This window comes from Cydia strobilella, chromosome 2 (genome assembly GCF_947568885.1).
Source record: "Cydia strobilella chromosome 2, ilCydStro3.1, whole genome shotgun sequence".
In the NCBI taxonomy this organism is placed as follows: domain Eukaryota; kingdom Metazoa; phylum Arthropoda; class Insecta; order Lepidoptera; family Tortricidae; genus Cydia; species Cydia strobilella.
In genome coordinates this window covers 9,482,887-9,506,131 of record NC_086042.1, presented here as the reverse complement: position 1 = coordinate 9,506,131, position 23,245 = coordinate 9,482,887, and the positions used below count along the sequence as shown (strand labels likewise).

Sequence of the window (23,245 nt, the reverse complement as noted above, 5' to 3'; positions counted from 1 at the left end):
GCGCGGTGCGCCATTCTTTTATTCCCTTCTAATTTTCTGAGTTTCAGTAGGTAATTAATTGAAGTAATAAACATTAAAAACATGCTCTGGTCGGACGAGGGTTGTCCCTATTACCACACCATAAATATTTTTCAAGCCTGCCAAAAGTTAAGCATAACTATATGTAACGAGCAAGTGAATGCATATAAGGAGAGTGGCGCCGGCACTAACGCACGATATCCACACGATTGTATTTGAGGTATGCTGAGTTGAGTTATCGCCGCTCGTCCGTCGGGGCCTTTGCCTTCACGAGGCGCTTCCGCGACCGTCGCGTGTCCCCTCCGATACGAGCATGACGCCCGCGGCCCTTCTAATAATGCTAATGTCCCCGCGATAGCTAGATGAAACGCCGCCTGATACTACCATCACATACAATGACCGTACCGACTAAATGGGCATCAGGTGGAGTCCACGGATTCCGAAGCGCAATATTTGCCGTCCAGTAGAAGATTACACAGGTATTCCATCTTTTAGATGCTGATAATGTTTCCTAACAGTTTATAAAGCCGACAACGACGCCGAGTGTTTGTATATTTACGGATATAAAAAAGTTTTAATAATCCCCAATACAGCTATAGGTACTGAATATACTGAAATATACTGGAGTAACTAAGACCGTTAAAATATGTTGTATTGAATATATATAGTGGTCGTCATAATTATACATATTCATCATTGGAAGGCGGCGATGTGAGACAATCGCTCGTAAAGTGACAACACAAGGCAAGCGCGCATCGCGTCCATGTCGATAAATCTCACGCATAGAAAGCCAAGGCACACGTCCCAGGCTATTGTGCAGCAAGGCAGCATACGATGCTGCATTAGCGAAATAGACCGAAAGTCAATAATTACCGGTTGTTGTCTGCCCTAAGCTCTCCGCCCGTTGCACTCACTCTATGCCAACTTTAATTAACATCAATACAAGCGCTCGTGTTTAAGAGGAGCCGAGGTGATGTACGCCGTCAATTTATCTTGCACTTGCAACTAAAAACGATTTGTAATCTAAAGTGGAAGGCATTCTTGGGACAACCGCTTTTGCCTTTTACTTACCAGTAAAGCATTAATATATATACTGTGATGGGTGAGCGTTTTGAAAAGTATAAAATTATAACGGGAGGTACAATTAAAAAAGCTCCTAACAGCGCCGAGAAGCCCATTGAGGTGGACAATACACACGGAAACACGGCCGCACGTGATCCACTGCGGACTTATTCGATTAATTGATAAAACCGTTACGAAGTAATGACAAACTATTGTTAAAATAATTTAACTATCGGTGAGCTTGGTGCAGAAAAACTAGACCGGTCAATGCAAAAGAGGACCAAAGACTGGGAATTAGTAGTGTCCAAAGGGATGCTTTGATTATCATGAACTGGGGCAAAAATGCACTGCTTCTACTTGAATTGTCATTGATATGATACGAACTTGACATCTCGTACACCTCGCAATGCATTTTGCTCGCGCTTATGGATGCGCGGTACGCGCTAGATGCTCAGCTGTGATGAGTACCTAGTGTCAAGAACGTTAAATCCAGTCGGAATATTTAAGTTCGAATATGCATACTGAAAACTTTTTCGTCTAATGTTGACTTTTGAATGGCTACTTAAGGTAGTCGATACGTCAATATACTAGTAGGTATATCTCCGAATACGAGTGCGCTGGTTTAGACGTCTCAGTAGTCGAGACTACTGAGACGTCTAAACCAGCGCAGATTTGGTGAGTCGGCTCATAATCGTCCCCTTAACTGTGGTATGTGTGTCTTACCTACGCCAGCAGGGGGGATCCCCTAGATCGCCAGGTTGGCAGGAGCGCAAGACCTTCCTAGCTTCCCCTCCTGCTTCTTAGTTGCCCTACTGCCCTAGTAACAATGGATGAATAATTATAAACTGAAATATCCTATAAATTAAATAGGGTATTTTCCACATGTTGAATTTTGTAACTAAATCTAGTTAAATAGACCCATCAAAAACATTACATGTAAAAAGATGTAAGTCTCGCAACGCAGTTTTTCTACTACAAAAAAGTTTTGAGATGTAATGTGAAACTAAGTCGGTTATTTTAGTCAGTGCCAGGGGGTGTTAAAACCGTAACAATATTAGATCTTTATTTTTTTTTATATTTTAGTGACTTGGCAATCGTACGGCTACATAGTGACATAAGGATAATTATAAGGTGATTATAAGTCTATTGATAAGGATAACTCGTCATCGTCAACTATTTAAAATAATCCTAATTGAGCGCTAGCCCTAATGACATGCAGTTTGAGCAATACACATATACGAGTACAAGTAAAGCATTGTGTGCGATTACCCAAAATCCCTAATGGATATCCCAAAATGTCACAATAATTGTAGCGTGAAATGACAATTGGTTTCTCGAATCGAACTGCAAAAGATAACTAGTTGAGAACTAAACTATAACGTATCTATTAGATCACGTATTGTTCTCGTATCTAGTAATTATCACGTTGTTCGAATTGACCGGTAACTCTTCTAAGCGAAAGCGACGTTCATGCTGACGTCACGATGTAATGTCATTTTGTATGAAGCGTTTCGTCAGTAAAGTGCGGGTGCCAAACTTTGACCATAATTTGTGACTTAATACAGACATTTGATCCTCGAAACAAACCTGATCGACTGATACCATTCATAAAAAATTGTAGAATACCCTATTAATCGCAGTTTCATGTTTCTAACTTAATGGCTATATTCATGGCACTAAATATAACGATAAAAAAAAAAACAGGTTGCACTCCGGGAGTGCTGGCTGAAGTGAAAACTTGAATAATAACGTGCATTTTTGATATTTTGGAATGGTTAGGGAATAATTTTGTACGAATTCTTTTAACTATCAGTATAAAAGTAAGTGTTTACTATCATTTATGTGGTAAAATACAATATTCATTTATTGCGCTATCGTACACAAACATACAATTTATATTACATTAAAAATGTAACACTTCAGAACTATTATAATTATTTAACATTAAAAAGTTTATCTCTCAGAAAAATCAACTTTCATCCATCATTTCGATCAGGTCACGTGTCCGTCTTACGAATTTTCAATCTGTCGGTCACGTGACCTGTCGCGAGTTATGTCGCGAGTTTAACATTTTTCCCCATCACAAAAAGTGCACAGCGCCGCTAAAGAAGTTTTCACTTCAAAAATTTGCAATTTGCACCTAACAATACAAAACCTTAAATTATAATAAAAACATCTCCACAATTAATCCAAATAAAACTTAATCTACACTAAGCCTAAAATAACCCACCCTTCATCGTACCTGGCTCAAAGGTCCCCATAATGCCTGCAGCATTCCCCCGCTGAACTGCTATGAACCCTGAACCAAGTACGACCCAGCGCGAGGATCATCACCTCTCTCCCGCAAACGCCGGCCTATTTCCTCAAAAAGTCGGCGAGCTTCACTCCCCACGGCAGTGCTGTTGAAATTATATTTCGTCAACCATACTACATTTCAATTAGCATTCACATAACCTCGATTTTGTGCTCTTATGTCAGAATATTCGACTATTGCTGCCAACAAAATAAACTAATTCGCTTAGAAAATAGGGTACTTGCCTTATTTGATCTCTATGTATGATAATTATTGTACTTATGCAGAAAATATACCACGATACAAAAAAAAAACTAATTGTGAACAAACTATTCATAATGACAGTGTAGGATTCGAGCAGAGACGCCGAGTGATAACGGTAAAAATCAACCAAATTCCTGCTTGCATCGATATAGTAGGTACATTAGTCACGATTACACGTAGAACTTAAAACATTTGACGTGTGAACCCATAATTTACTCCATATTTTTAGTGCAATGAACTGTGGGCAATTTGGTAAATGGCCAGAAGATGAACTTAGCACTAGTAGTCAATTCTGTTATATTGTTGGTGAGAAACGTTACGGTGCGGCGGCTTGTGGTTTACTGATGACTGTGTCTCTGGTTGGTTATTCAATGTGCCTAGGTTTTTTAAAGTAGGTTTATAATGACAAATTTTGTAAAGGCAAGATCATTTTTAGGGAGCGTCTCCGAAACAATGATAGAGCATTGAACTTTGTCGTGATGTTATATTGTCACGTTCATACGCTGTGTAAGTCGGCACAATATAAACTAACTTGTGTCCAGCGATTGATTTCAGCACGCCTCAGAAGAGGTTCACGGGTCACTTTGACCTAAAAACAACGGCTTCTTCTTCTAAGACAAATCGTAACATAACTTTTATTTTAACGTCGTATGATAAGTTTGTTATTGTGAGGCGAGCGAGGGCGACGAGAATATTGAAATTTAATGTAATCATAGCAGTGAAACGTGACGTCGGCCGACAGTTAGCCGGATGAGTTGTGGGAGCGGGAGGCACGGCGCGGCGCGCGGCCCGGGGACGCAGTGCCGACGTCCAGCGGGAAGAGCGCCTCCACGAAAATTTATTTATCAGGTATCGCTGCATACATCAGCGCCTAAGGACAAGCGGGTGGATGGAAATTGCGGGCGGGCGAGGCGCGGTCGATGCGCTTGTCGATACGGGACACTTTGCTCACTTCCTAACATAAATTCGGTACACGGTGGAATCGAGTATTATTATTCAATCGTACGATCGTAGTTCGCGCGGGGGCCATAAGTCACGGCGACGCGAGCGCCGGCGGCCGCCGTGAGCGGTGGCGCACGACCGCGATGGCATCGCGCTTATAGCGCGGACCGCTAGCTGAGCACCCGCTACATGAGCTCCGCGCAGCCACCGCAGCAGCTGTGCAGTGATTAGCCCGCTGCGGCGGCAATGTCTGCCGAACAGCCGTCGTAACCTTTACTTCGTCAGCACACACTATGTTGCGATGCCAACAACACACATCTTTAGCTAATCTAACGCTAATCAATCACCTTAAATAACCATTACTGAATATTAAATCAATATTATTGAAGTAGACGAAAAGTAAAAGGCGATTATGCATACTACAGTGTACCTACTGAGAGCTATCAACTTATCAAAGATCAAATTCGACCTAATTATGATGTCATCATAAAATAAATCTCGTCTCGATAGGTTTTTTTTCTAATTGTGTTTTTATAGTCACAAACTGTACTATTAGTGTGTTAGCTTCCATATTTTTTATTTGACTGGTCGAAGATTGGAAAGAGGAAGACGATCATTAATCATTACGCTACAACGCCCAAGGTTCAAATACAAAACAGATACATAAGAACAGAGCAAGTAAGGTTTGCTGTTAGGTGAAATGAACTTCATTTGCAATAAAAAAGTCATTTCTCTTAGACTTATAAATTAGACGGCTACGTCCACACGTGATAGTTAAGAGTAAGACGGTTTTATGACCAGGTATTTAGATAAAATTATTTCAGTTTAAATTTGTTTGTTATTCTTAGAAATAATGAAATACAAAAGTGCATACTAAGAAATGTTGGACATTATGATTATGGCTTCCGTTGTAAAATGGGTATTTTAAATAGCGTTCCAAACTGGTTCAAGAAAATGAATGGACCATCAATAATCGATAATGCGAAAAATATATAATACTTAATCGCGTTTACTTACATTAAAACCAAATGGATAAACGAGCATATTAGATGCAAATAATGGTCACTTAGAGTACCTGCAGAAAAATATTACAGAATCTGCAAAACAGAAAATGGTTTTAATTTATTGGACTACAGAGATTCAGAAATCAGTCAAGAAATCTATCTTCGGATCTAGACGCAGAAGTTGTGACTGTTATCTTGGCGCTGTCAATATTCAATATGGAGTGTGATGGGCGATTATATTTTGTGATGGATGTCTAACATTTTATAGTCCGCAACATTTTTAGGCTTTCGCTGGGACTTAAGTTGTCCGCAACCACAACTAGTAAATCACGATAACATAAAAAAACACAATATAAGTACATTGTACTATGTTTGTGGCAAAATATGTATACACATGTTCCAACTAAAATTAAATTAAAATTAAAAAGCTTTTATTTCGGATAATATATCCATAGAAGTACATATTATTAAAATACTACTACTAATACTACTAAGTACTGGGTTCCAAATTCTCTATTAAGTAAGTAGTCACAAGCTCAGGTCGCAACAGTCAGCCTCCCGGCAACGCGGTACAATGGTGAGTCGTGTCCGGCGTACGGTAATGGTGCCTAAATGTCCACGGCTAACAAGCCTACGACGTCGGCGCGCACGCTGACGACTTCATGGAATATGTTACGTTACATGAGAACCTCTGGCGTGCTGCCGTGTGGCTGCAACTACAATGGGTCCCGCGGACGCAGGGCAGCCGTAACAAGTCTTAGACTGGCGCGGTAGAACAAACTACTTATTTACTTAACAAATTATGCAAATCGCACATATTTATTGACCCGTTTTCGGGAATTTATTTATAAAGCTGTTGCCCGCGACTTCGTTCGTCGCGCGGAATTTAATATTGGTTATGATTCTAACCTTAACATTGAGCAACACAAAATAACGGTTGGATTAGGTAATTATTTGACAACATGTGACGTCTGTGACAATGGTTTCTACGACGTTTCGTTCGGGTCCCGCACTCAAAATAATATTTTCACTTCTCATGCTCGTAAAGTTCGACTTTAAGTCGTGCGTAGACGACATACAGTTGCTTATTATGTTTTAGAGCATAAAGTAAAATCATCTATTACGACCCTTAAGGCCCATTTACATGGTGCGAATTTCTCGCCTCGACCATGCGATTATCGTAGCACGAGACAAAATATGGCATCATGTAAACTATACGTACGATATCGTACAAGTAGGGGCGATAATCTCCTCGCCTTTGATGATTGGATGTCTCCGTGTAAACAAAACTTAAATGCGAGAATCGTATTTCGAGTTTATATGCTTTTCAGTCGTCATCATGAGTGCATTGCAAGAGGCTGTTCTGATCGTGTCGGTACTTTATACGTTTTAAATTGTACTTTTACATTTTAAATGTTTTATTAATCGCCAAAACGCACAACAAAATTTTTCTTTGAATATAGGTACTTGAATGTTGCTAACTATTTCCCGTCAACTTTTTTTTCTTAAAGGCAACGTCATGCCATTTCAGGCAAGAGCCAATATTAAAATAAATGCAACTTACGTACCGCAGGGGATTAGTTTTTAGGTATTTATTTTAAGATTAGTTTTATTTATTTTTAGTTTTAGTTTTTTAAGTTTTATATGTATTTCTACTTACATTATATTAAAATTATTAAATTAATTTGTTTTTGATAATAATAAAAAAAACATTTTTGACAGAAGATATTATCGCTGACTGTATTTTTCTTTTAACAGACAACTAATAAAAGCTTGTAAAAATAATGTGAAAAACAAGAAATATTATAACGAATATTTACAGTATACGTATACCTAGTGGTAAATGATTAGCAACTAATCACGTAAGTTGACTGGCAAAACTTCCGTACATTACACAATTTAAACAATGTATTTTTTTATGTGAAACGTGAGTGAAATGTCCTTAAAAAACCCGCAGGGGTCGGATCAAAAACTAAGTAATTAAGTCCGACTCACGCTTGACTGCACATTTCTAATAGGTTTTCCTGTAATCTATAGGTAAAGATCTATTTAGTGTATTTTTTTCAAAATTTTAGACCCAGTAGTTTCGGATATAAAGGGGGGAATGGTCATTTTTGCCTATTTTCTTGAATAACTTCTTAGCTGTTTATCCTAAAATTATCTAAAAAATATGTGTGAGATCCTCACAATGAGCTCTTTCATTTGATATGTAACACGATATAGTTTGAAAAACTATTTTTTTTTTATTTGCTCATTTAGTCATTTTATTTTAGTAGTTTACAAGTGGCCCCTATGTATAAAATTAATTTGTTTACGTTATATGTCCGTCTTTGGGTCATAACCTTACATATGTTTACCAAATTTCAACTTAATTGGTCCAGTAGTTTCGGAGAAAATAGGCTGTCTTCTTCTTGTTCGTGTAAAGGGATCAAACTTTTTAAACCTAAATTTTTGTCTGCCAATGTTTTGCCACTTCTAACCCTCGGGGTGTGGCCCTCAGGAGATCTTCCTCAGTGCACATCGTTGAGCATGAGTTGTCTCATGTGTATTGTTGTTTGGGTATCACCTTGTCGCCCAATTCCCCATCTCAGGAGATTATCTTTTGATCGACCAACTCCCGTCCTAAGTCTGTTTAGGGCTTTCCATACTGCCCACTTTTCCTTTCCCCCTGAAGGCAGGTGTTCCGCAGCTGGTATTCGCAATGATGTCTCGCTGAGTTGCAAGTTCCATGATTTGAGGCGAGCCTCTTGGGGAGTTTGGTGGTGTAGGGCTGAATTTGTAACGAAACTCTTCCGGGACTTAAGCCTTGCAGCAACTGGTTTGTGGTCGTGCAGTGGGTGACGCGGGTCGCGTAATTGTTTATCTCGCTCCACAGACACGGCAACGTCTCTGCGTATGACCGGCGATGCAATTCCACTCAGTCGGTTGGAGAGCTATGTCAACCTGGGCAGCATGTGTAGAATTCATCTAAACTGGGCATGCATATTCCGCAGCAGAGAAGCTGAGTGCGAGAGCCGTTGTGCGTAGGGTATGTGGGGTTGCCCCCCACGTGGTCCCGGTGATGCGTCGCAAGATGTTGTTCCTCGCGGCCACTTTCTGCTTGGTGTTGAGGCAGTGAGTTTTGTAGGTCAGTGAACGGTCCAGCGTCACCCCTAAGTATTTAGGGGCGGCAGTGTGTTCCAGCCGGCTGCCTTCCCAAACGATGTGAAGCTGTCTGGAGGCCTGGCTGTTTCTTAGGTGGAAGGCACAAACCTGTGTTTTAGATGGGTTCGGTTTAAGCTGATTTTCTTTATAGTACAGTGACAAGCTGGCCAACCCCTCCGCTAGGCGGTTCTCTATTGCCTCAAAGGATTTTTCTTGCGATGTGAGTGCAAGGTCATCGGCAAAAAGGAAATGTCGTAGGTTATCTATGATCGGTTGGTCGTTCGTATAGACATTGAAAAGTGCTGGTGCCAGTACGCTACCCTTAGGAAGACCATATTACATCGACCTCCACCTGCTTTTTTCCTCAAAAAAAAGTATCAAGCAAGCAAGCAAGCGCGCACTGCTTGCCCTTAGAGTTGGTCAAAGACAAAGCCGCCTAGGTCTTAATAAGATGGCATATAGTCGAGAAATTCGGACGGGTACCGCCGTGGCGAGGTAGCTTAATAGGGGTTCATGGCGTAAGCTGCGATAGCTAAAAACGCCGGTCCGAATCCGGCCTTCACCACTGGAGGGCTTCGTCACTTTTTCTTTAATATATGACATCTATTACAGTTTATAAAACCAAACTAACTAAATTTCTCAACATAAAAGCTGCAAAAAATAATAACCCAGAGCCCAAAATAACAAGAATTATAACAAAAAATAACAAAGCAAAAAAACATACAATTGCTCCCACATATCCACCTGGAAGGAGGTAACATGCCGCTAAAACTCTTTACTTGGAACTCATACCTAAATCTCGGCAATAGTAAAGGTCTAGCTGGCGGCATATGCACATGCTCGTGTGCGTTGTAAAGTTGTAATTTAATTCTTCAGCACGGGAAATAGCTAGTTTAATAAATTAATTTCACTCAGCAGTAATAAAGGTGAATTTGAAAGTATAAACACATATAAGTATATGCGATAAAAAAAAAACTTAAGCGGTTATTAGAACTAACTTGATTTAAAAAAACTTTTATTGAGATGGGCATAACGGAGATGTCGAACCAAAGCATCCATGTGTTCATCTGTTCATGGACTTATTTTCACCGTACGACCGGGATAATAAAATGGCATTTGCCTCACAAAAGAAAGTACTTACGTTCGACTGGGTCAAACATTATCGTGAAGCTGATAAAATTAACTCACGACTTTAACCCTTGCAGGTGTACGCTGGGAGTATCGTCCTTGCGTGAACAACTAAGCTTTCTATTTACCTAGTTTCCACAAGGCAACTTAAATATGTCAAGTAGCGCTTTAAGCGCTCTTTATTTAATTCGTGCAATTTGCAAATACGTGCTTAATTTTTTAATTATTTAATAGTAGTAATATCCGATTAACATATTACCGCTATACAATTACAGGATTAAACGAACTTACCTGAAGTTCTATCCTGATTATATGCAGTGCTTAGTCCGAGGTAGTTATTCAAACATCAAACATTTATTCAGCAAATAGGCCACAGGGGCACTTTTACATGTCAATTTTTACAAACAATAAAATTAACGCAAAATTACAAAAAAAAAACAATTACATAAATATAAATGTCAAATTACACAAAAAAAGCTAATAAAAAATATACAAACAACAGAAGTACTAAAATTGTTTAGATGTAAAAGTCTCTAGGTGTCAGAGATAAAATGTATATAATAATAAAAAAGATCATCAAATTATCCAGAGATGTAAAGGGTCTCCAAGACTTGAATTGTTATATAATTAATAAAAAGACAAGATATTAAATCACACAAACAGACAAGAACCGAATGAAGTGCCTCACGTTAATTCCACTCAAAAGTAAAGTTACATATGTAGGTAAAATGAAGCCCGTGTAAACATAAACAGACCAGTCTCCACAAACAGCACCCGTTCACGAGTATGACGCGTATCTCAGCCATCGTCTCTCTCAATCTTCATTCGGGAAAGTGGCGACCCGATCAACGACGCCACCGTAAGCAAAGACTTTTAAGCGAGCATGACATGTTCAAGCTGCCGGGCTGTATTAATATATATAAAGTAAATTAATTCAGTGAGATACGACATTTGTGCTCGTATGTTACGTATAGCGCCACATAATCACAACATAATTATAAATAACTAAATAACTTAACAACTATTTATAAATAACTAAATTACATGTTAGTACATCTTTTTAGATAGATAGATAGAAAACTTTATTCTTCTCATTATTACATGGCTCTAATGGCCGACATTACTAGTATAAAACATAATTTTAAATTTAAAAGAAATTACAAATATGCAGAAATAAATGGAACAAACATGCATTGACTTAAATTCCTAACGAGTACAAAAATAACAAAGTATAGAAATGAGTCGAGCCATGTGATGGTGTGAAGAATAGGCGCTAGCTCAACATAAAGCTGCGAGGACCCGCAGCGCTGGTATTCTGCCAGAAACTAAAAGAGTAGTGACGCTAGAGATGCTGCACAAAATGAACTACATGTCAATTTAGACTGCTAGGTAGATAAAAGGCCGATAATGTCATTCAAATTTAAAACAATATAGGAAATAAAATACATACGATTCTTTAATTCCATTTTATTTCGAGAGGTCATTTTACAATTAAAGTATGTATAGGTACATAAAACAATGCATCAGTTTATTTTCACGGGACGCGAACCGTTAGTTTTTCGCGATAAACCAGGAATGAAGTGTGGTGACCATAGTGTTGCCAGGTAGGGTTATTTTTTTTAGGCTCTGAAATCTGAAATAAGGATACTACATATAATAACTACCTCGGACTAAGCACAAATATAATAGAAAATTTAATCTGATTTCAGAAACCATTGCAGGCCAAAATAGCTACTTTGATGAGTTATCAAAATCAGGTTAAGTAAAACTAACAGCCGCATTGTATACTGTTACTTCATTAGGTACTAGTAAAAATATCTTCAAAGAACCGTCACTGTAATATAGAGCGAAAATGCTTAACGCGCTCCTCGCATCAGCACCGGAATGTGATGTCGTTGCAAGTGATTGGTCTATTGTCTGTATTGAGTGTATGAAGTTCTGTGAGGCGATGGATAAACGTGAGTCGTCTGTTATATATTAGATTTATATTTTTAAATGCCTCTGTTATATTATTGATTACATAATTGTATACACTTTATATAAATTCCACGATGAATTGGTATTACCATTTCATAAATTTTAATATTACGACCGCAGGAAAACCTGTTTAAAATGGTTCAAAGCATAGTTGTCTACTAAAATGCATAGTAAATTATTGAAGGTATCTGTTATATATTAATTTAAAAAAATCCTAAGCAAATTGTTGTCACAGAACTTGGCATACGATTACAATTTATAACTAAAGGAAAGAGCATGAAATACCTAATTTGTTGTTTTTGTTATAGTGTTTATCTGTTTGTGATCTGTGTGAGGCATAGCCAACATTTTTCACTGTATTGCGACACCTGCTTCGGAACCGACACTAAGCGCTGTGTTATTGTACCAAATAACTATCCCGTTATCAATGTATCACGCAGTAATTATATAATTATAAGTACGCATCTACCGACAGAAACCAACCGAACGTGTATTTTAACAGTGAAAAATTATTACTTATTATCTTTTGTTATTATCTTAAGATCCCAATTTGTATAATTATAAACGCGCATCACTTGTTTAATTCGGTACCTATTATTACTGGTACAACTTTTAGATTTATAGCGTATTTTACGTTACAAAACTGTGTTCAGAAAGCATTTAAACACTCTTGTCCTCGTTTAAGATAAACCGCCAGCGCTAATAAAACATCGACATGACGGCAACGTAAGTGACCCGCGTCCGTAAAAAGACAATGACTTAATTACTTTACAAAACGAGCCCGATTCACCGCGTAAAAGAATACTTTAGTAAAAGACACACACGCCCATTAAGGTAACAGAAAAATGGGCAACAAGAAGGGCTGTGAACAGCTGCAGCGTGCTGACAGAGCCATTTAGACGAGAAGAGGCGGCGAGAGCGTGCGGCGACCGCGGGTAGCGTGAGAAGTGCGCCGCGAGTCGGTGTGCAGCGTGCGCGCCCAATTCCTTATGCAAATGTGCGCGCGGCGCATCAGCCAGCTCCTCGCCGCGCGCCGTGCCGCCGCCAATGCGTCCACACGCCGCTCGCAGTGTCGCACCCTAGCCATAACTAAGTGCACTTTTAGTGCTTTATTGACCACATTAGAAAGGCACTAGACCTAGTAAGGTACCTATAGCTTTTTATGGCTCATCACTAGTTCACAACAATAGGGTATAATAATAACGAAGCTTGGAACAGCTGTGGAATGATTTTAGGCAGGGTCATAAAGAGCTACTGCAAACAGCTGATGCTACGTTACTAAAGTCTTTGAAGTATACGACCGATGATGTGTATGAATTAACAGAAGAGCATTATATGACATACAAGTGCGATTTGAAACGCATTTTAACTGAGTTCAAGTCTAATGTAAGTAAGATAAATACGAGTGCAAATGAAAATGTAAATAAAAGGTCTTCTTTGGTCAAATTGCCTAAGATTAGCATTCCCACATTTTCAGGGAAGTATACAGAGTGGCCCACTTTTCGGGATTTGTTTGTGTCAATGATACACAATAGCACAGAGTTAGATAATGTACAAAAGCTGCAATATCTTAAGGGTTATTTGGCCGGGGAAGCTGAGCAATTGATTCGGCACACACCCGTGTCGGACGCAAATTACGCTCAATGTTGGAAACAATTGGAAGAACGCTATAGCAACAAAAAATATATTTCGAATTGCATTTTGAAACGTCTGCTTAGTCAACGGAATATTACTACTGAGTCGGCAGGTTGCTTAAAAGAGTTGATGGATACTTCTTCCGATTGTTTAAATGCATTACAAAATTTAGGTATAGATGTTTCGTCTTGGGACCTTATTGTGATTCATTTACTTTCACTTAAATTGGATGCCGAATCCAGAAAGCAGTGGGAGCTGAATGTTGCAACTAATGTGTCGTCGGATGCGTTGCCGAAAAAAAATATATTATAAAATTCTTTAAACGTTTTTAACCAATAGATATCGCGCTTTGGAATTCATTGAACCGAAAAATGTATACAAGGCAACACCAGTCAGTTCAAAGGCTCCCAGTAATAAAGGTCACACAAAGGTGTTGCATGCGACAACCATGGTAAAAATAAATTGTGAATTTTGTGGCGAGGAGCATAAATTATGCTTTTGTAAGAAATTTGCTAACCAGGATTATGAAAAGAGGCACGAGTTCGTAACCAATAATAGAATTTGTTATAACTGCTTAGGTAGCAATCACGGTGTTAGATTTTGCCAAAAAGCCACCAGTTGCAGAGTATGTCAGAAAAAGCACCATTCATTACTTCATCCAAAGGGTGTTCCAACGGGTAATTTAGGTAGTTCAGATCAATCAGTTAGTAGGGCAACTGACGGACCCTCAGTTGGAGGCTCCAGTCAGGCTTCAGATGATACCACACCGGTAGTGACTTGTTTTGCGAAAGGTCAGGTACAAACCCGAGTTTTGTTACCCACGGCAATCGTGAATGTTGAGTCCAAAACAGGTCAGTATCGGCCATTCAGAGCTTTGTTGGATCAGTGTTCACAGGCCTCTTTTGTAACAGAGGCCACAGTTCAAGGGTTGGGATTGCAGAAAACATCTGCCAACCCTACAATTTCAGGATTAGGAGATGATCCGAGGGTTGTGAGGTCAAAAGCAACAGTAACGTTAAGACTCCAGTCATTAACGGATCCGAACTTTAAGATTGAGGTGAAGTGTTTTGTTTTGACAAAAATTACCTCTTTGCTTCCCGAGAGGCCTAGAGATTAAATTGGCCTTTCTTCGAAAAGTCTTCTGGAAATCGATTTTCGCTCATGTCATCTCAGATATGGGTGAATATGGTATCAATGCACTCAGTTTGATGTTGATTTAAACAGAAAAATTTGATCTTTTTGCTCCCTGTGCAGCTGGAGACTTACCATGTTATCACCATCACACAATTTAAACCTATATTTCATACATTTTAATACAATTATTTTGGATTTTATCGATGGCATTAATATGCACCGAATATTGAGGACTCCAAATGACCGATGCGAATTCTAAATGCGATCTGACAAAAGCAAATAAAATAATGGTTCGGGGATCACAAAAATTTTTGCTTTGGCGGAAAATAAAACCTAACATTTGACGTAATTTTGTCAATATGATTTCGCTGTCTATGTAAACACCAAGATCTCTCACTTCGGTAACCCTATTCAGTTGTTTGTTCTTGATCTGGTAATCAAAAAGAATTGGGTTACGCTTGCGAGAGAATGAAATAGAGCAACACTTCTCGATATTGAGGTCAAGACAGTTTTTGACACAGTAAAGATCTAACCTTTTTAAGTCAGCCTGTAAAAGTATGCAATCTTCAATAGATTTAACCAAAGTAAAAAAAAAACGTATCGTCGGCAAAAAGTAAAATTTTGGAATAGTGGAAGCATTTAACTACATCATTAATAGACATGTTAAACAGCAAAGGGCCCAAATGGGACCCCTGCAGGACACCAGACAAAATAGGAACAAAAGAGGAGGTATATCCTTTGACAGATACAGCCTGGGAACGATCTAGAAGGTAAGATGTTAGCCATCTTAATAAATCGCCATGGATTCCGTAAGTCTTCAACTTGGCAATAAGGTTAGTATGAGAAATTTTATCGAATGCCTTAGAATAATCAGTGTAAATGGCGTCCATCTGAAACCCTTTTTCCATGGCCTTCAAAAATTCAGTGAGATTTTCAAAACCAGATTTATCCTTCAAAATATCAGTTAAAAGTCAATTCTACCAGCCAACATAAGGAAACAACTTAACATTTGCATTTTATTACTTTGCCACACGCGTGGATAAAATGCAACTTTATCATCAGTTTTTGAACAATCGAGAGAGCTTTTACCGGCTGGTGTGGTGAAAATTAATAAACCTGCTTAATTGACTGGATCCGTAGAATAAAAACCTCAGAGAGCAGCAAAATTATATTTACACGCAGGTATATTCAAATAGTAGGTAATTTCTTGTTATTCATTTGTACATTTTGTCCCAAATGGATATGATCGGACATCATTCTTCATGCAGAAATGTCACTTTTGACAGCCGACAAATCTATCCATTACAAATTGACAACAAAAAATTACTATCTGAATAGGCCTCTCGGTCATAACCTATATAATCTGCAAGCATCACTTCAGGAGAAGATTAAAAAAATGTGGACACTGTGTCTCTGTGTGTGTAGATTGTGTGGATCTGTGTGTGTAGATTGTGTCACAAGGCAGCAAAATGGGCGTGCATTGAATCCTGAACGAAGCGAAGGATTCTATAATAGAATCTCGGACGTAGCGAGATTCTAAAATAGAATTACGAGCGTAGTGAGGGATTCAAATGTTAACGCTCAAGGTGGAAATAATTTTGCTACCATGTGGCATGTACTGCTTTTCACATCACCTATGAGGACATTATCATGTTTCAAAATATTATTTTAATCTAAAAAGTATTCACGTATTTGATCCTAAAGAAATTATAATCGATTTTGTACGATTAATACCAATAAAATTCCATTCTATTCTATTCTATTCTATTCTACGTATTATTTTCATATTTCATTGGTTTAATATTTTATAATGACAAAATGTCCTAGAACAGAAAAGTGCCACCATGATCCCTCCTAGCAGGGATGACAAAGCCCTTGTCCGAATAGATGACGTGAAAAAGATTTCTCTAGGTATTATTTCTTTATTATCTATTGGATTTCTGTTTTCTAGTTCAAATTCGTATCTATTTATTATACTGTTATTTGTGTATTTGTAAAATTTTATTTATGTTTAGTTTATGTATGTATCTATCCGTTATTTTACTATATAATTGTAAGAATGTGTATTTTCTAACTTTTAATTTTGTAAAAAAAAAAAAAATTTTGTTATCATAATCTATTGTTTTTTCAACTCAAAAGTTCACTGGAAGAGATACCTTACATCATCAGAGGTTTCTAACTTTTGACCCTAGTGAAGTCCGCAGTCTGGTCTCCTTCTCGCGAGCGGGATTATATGGAATTTGGCACCTTTCGCACGCCACCGACTTCAAGATTTCAACTTTACTTCGCTATGATAATTATGTCATGTAATTACGTGAGGTTGAATTTTTTGCAGCTTTATAAATAATTGGGTGGTATTTGTTTTGAAGCTTAAAAATAATGGCCTGATAAGGCTTTTGATTAACGTTTTTATTCGACCAAAATTATCATCAATTTACAAACTTAATGTTTAGTATGTAGACTAAGCTGACTTAATACTTTTTTTTTTTTTTTTTTTTTTTTTTTTTTTTTTTTTTTTTTTTTTTTTTTTTATATGTTCGTTACATAACTCCGTCATTTCTGGACCGATTTTGAAAATTATTTTTTTTATTGTAAGTATATACATACAGATTGGTCCCGTTTTTGTCAAAAAGCAGTTCTGATGATGGGATCCATGAGGAATCGAGGGAATTCCTCAAATGTTAAAGGCACACATATAGTGATTTTAGTATTTTCATCAATGAATCAAGCACTTACATTTAAAAAAGTGACATTTGATGAAGTGGAACTGCTGATGATGATCAGAACGGAACTCTTCAATGACGCATAGTTCACGTTTGGCAATTTGTCCTCTTCGTTATGTTTGTTAAGCAAGTTAGGTTTTCAAGAAACATTTTTGTCAAGCTCGAGTTCTGATGATGGGATCCATGAGGAATCGAGGGAACTTCTCAAATGTAAAAGGCATACATATACTGATTTTTGTATTTTTATCAACAAATCCAGCATTTCCATTTTAAAAAGTGACATTTAATGAAGTGGAACTGCTGATGATGATCAGAATGGAACTCTTTAATGGTGATAGTTTACGTTTGGCGATTTGTCCTCTTCTTTATGTTTGTTAAGCAACTTAAGTTTTTAAGACATTTTTGTCAAGCTCGAGTTCTGATGATGAGACCCACGAGGAACCGAGGGAACTCCTCAAATGTGAAAGGCATACATATAGTGATTTTTGTATTTTCAACAACAAATCCAGCATTTACATTTAAAAAAGTGACATTTGATGAAGTGGAACTGCTGATGATAATCAGAATGGAACTCTTCAATGACATGTGTCATGTTTGGCGATTTGTTCTCTTCCTTATAGACCCAAACTTGGACCCGGACTCGGACCCGGACCCGGGTCTGGACATGGACCCCAACTTGGACCCGGACCCGGACCGAACTCTGACTCAAACTTGGACACGGACCCGGACTCGGATCCGGACCCAGACCCGGACCCGGAAATGCTACTAGAAAAGTGGGTTAGGTGGGTGGGTGGGTTTTGAACTGCGATTCTCACAGAACAGAACTGCTATCAGAAAAGTAGGTTAGGTTAGGTTAGAGCTGTGACCCTTACAGAAACGAAATGCTATCAGAAAAGTAGGTTAGGTTAGGTTAGAACTGCGACCCTTATAAAAACGAAATGCTACTAGAAAAGTGGGTGGTTTTACCTCCTTTTCTACATAATTAGGCAAAAGATGCTGTCTTTTTCATTTCTTTATCTGGAATCTAAGAGTGCACCATCAACAATAAGTGAACTTTCAGCGGCATCCCCCATTGAAGTCGGTTTTTTTTTCTTAAAAATTATGTATTAAGTACTTAATTCTGTAATTGTGTTTATCGTGTTTCTTCTTCTACGTACATACCATACAGCGTATATTACATACACACATAGTCTTAAATAGCGAATAGTATTATTTTTTAGCTAAATGAGTTGATTAATCAGCCGCTTACTGAAAAAAAAATACGTGAAATTTCTGTGTCGACATTTACAAGTCATTTCAACTGTTAAAAGGCGGCGTACAACATAATTGGACACGAGGTCTGCAGGTTAATTGACCTGAACGTCAGCAGTCCGTGCGTCGCGCTGATCAGTCCGAGAGCAGACTTGCGGAGTGCAGATTGAATCTGACAGTTGTGATGACACTCGTGGAATTACAAGAGAATGTGCGCGAGTTAGTATCGGCGAGCGCGCGCCGTAGTCGAGGCCGACAATGGCGGTGCTGTCACGCTAAACGTTGAATCCCAGCGCCCGATCACGACCGCGACATCGGAAATCAATAATCGGATGATTTAGCCACCGCTCCGCGTGCGAACCTGATTAGACACGATAATGCTTGCCACGTCGCTCTGCACCGAATGTTCCGAAGCTGTGGGGTGATAGGTTATCGTCGCTTGAACCACATACAACTGTATTATTTCTACAAACGTCGACTAACGGAATGGCACATATTTTTCAATGATACCCATCTCATGAAACCGCGCACGACAATTCGATTTACAGTAACATATTCGATATCAATGGCAATAAGTTTTCCTTTTACGGCTAAGTGCACCGTAGCCATCGAGGTAAGTAACCAGGATTTGTAATAATACTGCCTAATCATAGAGTAAGTGATTGAAGACAGCATGATACATTAATGGAATAAACGTAAACGGCTTGTAATTGCAGAACACTGCAATTATAAGTATTTTAATAGCCAGAAGGTAAACAAATAAAAGACAAAAATGGGCTCGAGTAAAATGCATAAGCGTCCGAGTTGGCGTTATGCTGTCCATTAACTGTCTGCAACTCATCATTGTCTTAATACGATGATAAATGAAATTGTACAAAGAGAGTAGATGTAGATGTTAGTGCTGCTCTTAGGTGGAACAAAATCTAATTACATTTCGTGAAATATCAATGAGTGGCGCAATTACGTCAGTGGTTGTATGTAATCGATACCGCGAGCGCATTTCCCGGGTGTTTCGCCGACGTATCTAGAATAATGTACCATTACCATGATTTATATCGGAGCGATTACAGGGCTAATGGCGAAGGTAGGGCCTCCCAGCGTTGCACATATGGGTTTGCAGCGTCGGTAATGAGAGCGCCTTCCGCGCCACCCTGGAGCGGTGCGCGAGCGCATCGGGGTGCAAAGTGCACCCGCGGGCCTAACACTAACGCAGGCAAGAAGTTAGCGCAATAGACAGACGTACCTATGCCTTCCCTGCGACACATGTACACGTATAAACTAAGCTATTTACACAAAATATATACCTAAGTATAGGTAATCTTTGTTTTAGTTTCCAATCAGATACATTGTATCTGGTCCGTACAGGGTGGATTCGAAAAACCGGATCAACTTTACTTACTTGTACTTGGCTTTATTTCTTATCATTTCTGGAATAAATATTTTTTTATTTCATTACAGTAATTTAACAAATATTAAGTACCTAATATAAGTAAAAAAAAAAGAAGATGTCAAAAATCGTATCGTAAAAATCGTGAACTATACGTACCTACTTAAGATATAAATTAATTAAATAAATGATTATACTTTAAAAATTTGAATAGAATAATCCTGGAAAAACCTAATCGGGTAAATCAACGGTAACTGGCATTACATTTAGTACGGCAAGTTGTGAAATAAAAGTAATTTGTTGAAAAGTGGAATCTTGAGCGTGGGAGGGCTTCAATGCACGAGAGTTAAACAAGCTTTGCTACCGAGTGAAACACAAAAATTTTCAATACACCAACGCGAGGAAAATTCTAACTGTATGTATGTATGTATGTATAAACTCTTTATTGTACAAAGACATAGAACACAAATATGGCACAGAAATAGGCAGTACAAAGGCTGTAAACCATTATAAAGCAATAACAGTCTTGAATGATTCACGGTTAGTTTCACTAGACTTATATTGACCGGGATATGGACGGTGATTACCTTTTATATTGTTTTCGGGCTCAGACAATGTGTCAAATGTGTGGAATCCTGTGATTTGTTTGTGTAAAAAACCAGTGATATCCGAATCAAACACGCGTAGTAACACTGTGAGTGTTGTGTGCTTGAACAGACCAACGAGTGTGAACGCGAACAGACCAACGAGTGTGAATGCGGCCGGTGGTAACGTTGAAAGCGAACGCAACCGACGCGCACGAATGAGGTTGAGGGTAGACCGAGCGCGGTCTACACAACTTCGACACCCACCTGCTATCTTCAGTTACCCGTGAACAAGATGTATGTAACTGCGTCGAAATATCGGGAGCTCGAAAACAATACAAACGGTAATCACGGTCCATATCCCGGTCAATATAAGTCTATTATAAATCAAATCCAAATAAACGTCATTAAATAATAATAATTCAAAATCATCACTTCAAAGTCTACCATTTTTACCAGACAGCATGAGGAAACAACTCAAAATACGCATCAAATTAAAAACTGTAATAGATGTCATATATTAAAGAAAAAGTGACGAAGCCATCCAGTGGTGAAGGCCACACCAAATTACTTTGCCACCCTTGTGGATAAAATGAAACTTTCTCATCAGTTTTTGAAGAATAAAGAGAGCCTCTACGAAGCTGTTGTGGTGAAAAATCTGTAACTGCTATTTGAAGAACCTTGCTCATACTCTTGGAATTGGTAACGTCTTCTGCAAAAGAACATTTAAACCGTAAACAGATAGGCATTTAAAATTGTAACATAAAAACACTTTTTTCCCTCTCCGGTGTGGAATTACCCGATAGCGTATTATTCTGCGTAGCGAGTTGGTTTTCAGAATAAATACTCTCTCCAAAATGTAACACCTCTCCTTAACAGCCACATGTAATTTTAATACCTAGACATAAGCATCAAAACTTTCAAGATGACACTAAATTGAAATATAAATCATTCAATCCATGGTAATTTGGAACAGTTACCTCAATCACAAAGTAATTCATTACTATTAAAATGCGTAGACAATCAAAAACAAAAATGAAAACATTGAGTCTGAAATTGCTGGATGTATTGGCATCTCATTACAGGCACGGTGATTATCCAATTCGATCGCCGTTAAATGTCTGTAATTTTCGTAGAAGCTGCTCGACAACAAGCCTTATTATGAACGAAAATAATAAAATTTATCGTGGAGCCACACTTTAGCAAGCGACTTGCTAAAGTGTGGCTCCACGATAAAATTGCACTGCATACTCTGCAAATGTACGTGCAAAAAAGGAATAACGAGGTGAGCAGAAAACGAACTGAGCATTGCAAAATAAAAAAAAACAGTCAAGTGCGAGTTCTTTTAACTCGCGCACCGAGGGTTCTGTACAAACTTTCAATTTTCTCATGTAAATAGAATCACGAAAGACTTGACCAGAAGTATACTAAGCGTAATTGTGTACAGCGCCATCTATCGGCAAATTGGCTTACTAATTTGCGCGACCTGTATGTATTTTGGTTTTTCAAGGATACTTAATTCTTTATCATGTGAACTGATTTCAATTTTTTTTGTTTTATTTGAAAAAAGGTATTTTAAGTGTAATCTCATAGACATTTCAAGTATAACAAACACCCGCAGAGGGGCTTAAATTGCAAATTAAATTAGAAAATGTTTTTTGATAGTTAAAAACAAAGTTTTTAAGTTAAGAGGTGTGATTATATTTTTCCTGTAATGAAAAACAAATAAAAAATTGTTTTGTAATGTTCCATTCGAGCTCTTTCAAATGATATCCCACTCGACCTAGTAACTAGACTTTGACTTTTTGCCCCCTCTTTATTATTGGGCATTTTTCATAATTAATAAAAATAAAATATAAAAATTACACTTCCAATGTGTTAAGGTTAGCCCTGTTCATAACTATTCCAAATTTCAAATCGTTTTCGAGATATTTAGCAATGTGACAGACAGGCAGACAGACGGACAGAGTCGCACCATAAGGGTTCCTTTTGTACCTTTTTGGTACGGAACCCTAAAAAGGCGTAAGCTTGCTTGACCATTGACGTGATAGCAAGTGCCAAACTGCTGGTGTTTGAATCCTGCAGCCATTGCGCAATTATCAGGGTTCCATCACTTAAAGCCCAGGTGGTATTTCACTACGAGCTATTAAATACTTACCTATAATTTTAACTGCAGACGCTGCTCATTTGATTGGATGTGTGTTGTTGTTAAATATTATGAGTGGACGCAAGTTTACAGCTTAATTGATTTATGGAACAGTCGCACAATGGCAAATCTTAAACATGATATAGCGGGCTTAAAACTCAATCTTGACAGCAGATATATTTACTGTTGGCATGACATGGCAACTAACAGATTTTAAAGTTATGCTTGCTGCTGCTGTTCTGCAAGCAATTAAGTCTGATTTCATCGTCTTTAAAAAAAGGTGGTTTTCATCTAATGTATGTTTCCAAGAGTCTCGTCAACGCTCCGACCCAATCGGAGAACGGTGAGACGAGACGAGTCTTGCAGTGTCGATACAAACCCGATAGGGTTTCACGGCACTTTTCTGTTTGATTTTATGTATTTTAATAAAGAATAAAAGAATAAAAAATAAATGAGTAAGAGCGAGACGAGGAGAGAGCAGTATGTACACACGGGATCCCTTCATTTTACCGATTTTTTTTTGACTAAATTTCGTTTCCCAACCAAACTTTAC

General features: G+C 38.2%; 1 protein-coding gene and 1 long non-coding RNA gene across 4 annotated transcripts in view; one reads left to right on the top strand and one right to left on the bottom strand.

Moving 5' to 3' along the window:
* Positions 1–23,245, bottom strand: part of LOC134750903 (autophagy-related protein 16-1) — a 348,791-nt gene that overhangs the window by 155,095 nt on the left and 170,451 nt on the right. The gene's annotated exons all lie outside the window — the stretch shown is intronic.
* Positions 17,265–23,245, top strand: part of LOC134751423 (uncharacterized) — a 292,528-nt gene continuing 286,547 nt past the window's right edge. Inside the window, exon 1 of the long non-coding RNA XR_010128654.1 lies at positions 17,265–17,441. This is a non-coding gene — a long non-coding RNA (uncharacterized LOC134751423). The remainder of the gene's footprint in view (positions 17,442–23,245) is intronic.